This window comes from Amphimedon queenslandica, unplaced genomic scaffold, assembly GCF_000090795.2.
Source record: "Amphimedon queenslandica unplaced genomic scaffold, v1.1 AMPQUscaffold_12228_Cont12575, whole genome shotgun sequence".
Lineage (NCBI taxonomy): Eukaryota > Metazoa > Porifera > Demospongiae > Haplosclerida > Niphatidae > Amphimedon > Amphimedon queenslandica.
This window is the reverse complement of record NW_003547533.1, coordinates 6,103-8,453: the sequence shown is the minus strand read 5'-3', so window position 1 is coordinate 8,453 and position 2,351 is coordinate 6,103. Positions and strand designations below refer to the sequence as shown.

At 30.6% G+C, this 2,351-nt stretch overlaps 1 long non-coding RNA gene across 1 annotated transcript; it reads right to left on the bottom strand.

Annotated features, from left to right (window-relative positions):
- Positions 1-1,395: 1,395 nt before the first annotated feature.
- On the bottom strand, positions 1,396-2,351 carry LOC109588220 (uncharacterized). Its single transcript, XR_002188025.1, has 3 exons — positions 2,317-2,351; positions 1,686-1,822; positions 1,396-1,501 (listed from the first exon to the last, which is right to left on the bottom strand). It is a non-coding gene; the product is annotated as an uncharacterized LOC109588220 (long non-coding RNA).

Here is a 2,351-nt window from a genome sequence, read left to right as displayed (position 1 = left end):
AGCATTTAAACACATATCTGTCAATGGCTGCAGAAAATCAATTCTAAACGAAACATCTTCTCCTGATCTTATCAGATACTTCACACTTTGAGTAATAAATTCCCTATTAAAAACAATAAATTATATTGCATGCAATGCTATGCTCTAATTGATGCATAAGGGCACCAGACATGGGACCTTGGGGCTGTCATATTTCAAAATCAAAAAATGAGAGCATCAGTTTCATCTATTAGTAGACAATAATTATTATTATTGTTTATCTGTCTATTTGTATGTAAATGTATGTTACTTCTATTTATATGTTTCAACTAGTAAAAAATTTATTGGGCAAAGCTCCTGGTTGTTTGGCTTGTTTACCTGTTCATACATATTTCAGGCCCTGAGCGGTAAAACCCTTTATGTCTTATGTACATTTTAAATGAAGTTAACCTCATTCATTGCAAACAAGCTGTATTCTATTATTGGTTAGTAGATGAATGTGATGTAATAATGTATGATAGAGGCCTTGATTAGGTCAGCCTACTATCATGCAGAGGATAATCCTCACTTCATGGTTTCAAAAGTGTGAACTTTGCTAGATAAAATGAAATTAAAATCTTTCCATTCAGACATTAAATGAGGAAAGCCTTCAAGTATTGTCGTCATTGCTTTCAGTCCTTTCTCTAGGCAAAGCAAGTCATTCTGATTGAAACCAGACTTGTAATACTGTATAATAAAAACATAATATCAAAATAACTAGCGTTATCACATGAATGTAATCCATTTCAGTTGATAACTAAAAGTACAAGAAGAAAGCCATTTTGTATCATTGCATAACAAAATGACGATTTATTTAAAAAATTAATGGCACAAGCAGACACAAGCAATCAGCAGAATAAGAACTTTAAAGGAGATTTACAAAAAAGTTAAATCAGTTCACTACATGTATGTATAACAAAAATGAGGCTTAGAACAACCTAGTAGCACTAAAATGTTACATTCAAGAGTAACTGACAATTACATGTATATTAAAAGGAACTCACAATTATAGTAATATGGTCTAGGTACATTTACCTCATTAAATCGCTTAATCCAAATATGGTCATGCTTTTTTGCCAATTTCTTATCAGAAAAATTATTAATCTTAACAGCAATAGAAACTAAATAAAGAAATGATAAGAATTAATGTCAGATTAATAAAAATAGCATTCACATACTTAATAAAAGAGTCACATGAAACAATTCCGAAATTTCTCCTCCTTTAAAATATAATTCACAATGCTTTAAGAATGCTTTAGCAGTGTGCTCAAAAACACTGGACAAATTGGTTATACCACCCATTTCTGCTTTAAAATCTCCACTAACAATTAGCAAGGTTAAATGAAAGCAAAAAGCAATTATTGCAACTCACAAGTTTACAAAGTGTTCCACTTGCTCTGCTACAGTCTCAATTGGGACCTTTTTCAATTCATGTAAATAATGAATCATAACTAAATGAGCATTTTTCTCCACAGATTCATTGCTAAGGATGAAAAAATATTTAGTAGAGGCTACAGTGTATGTTAACTTAAAATACAGGTCAAGATTATACTTAGAGGTATTCTGCAAAGAGATAAAATTAATTACATGTGTATTTCTACAAATATTTATTATGGAAATTTGACATGAACATTTATTTCCATGCATCAGTTCCATCAATAGCCTACCTATAGTTTGTATAAGCCAAATCAAAGTAGAAGATGAAGTCCTTAGGAAACATGTAATCAAAGTGGATTGGCTGATCCAAGAGGTGAAATATACAGTTTACACTGGAGGAAACTGCAAGTTGCACATCAATATGGTTCTAAAAATAAAAAGATAGCAATAGTTATTAATAATAAGATTTATTTTGTAGATGGGCTAGTGCAACTAAAAACATCCTTTCCGCACCAATTTTTTATGTTGGCCAGCTATCAAAGTAGTCTATGCATTACAATACATATAAGAACAGCAGTAAAATAGTAAATGATAAGGATACTATAATAACTATTATTCTTTCAGTGTTATTTTAGTCATAGATACATGACCTTTAAGGCTCAAAAAGGGTTACTATCAGTAATTTTAGAGGGAGGATTTTTTTGGTGAATTACTAGATTGACTGGCAAGTAAGTGAAATTTCGTGTACAATGTGAATAATGGATTCATTTTATAGTTAATCAAACTGCCAAAATTTCTATCTGAGATCTAGGAAAATTCAATCAAAAATTGATTGTCAAAAATTTGTAAACAGAGAAATATGCTTACATGTAATATAAAGCATAAAACCTCAGCAGATAATTAATACAAACCCAAACGTACTTCCAAAGATTGATAGCAAAGGAAACCCAAAAAGC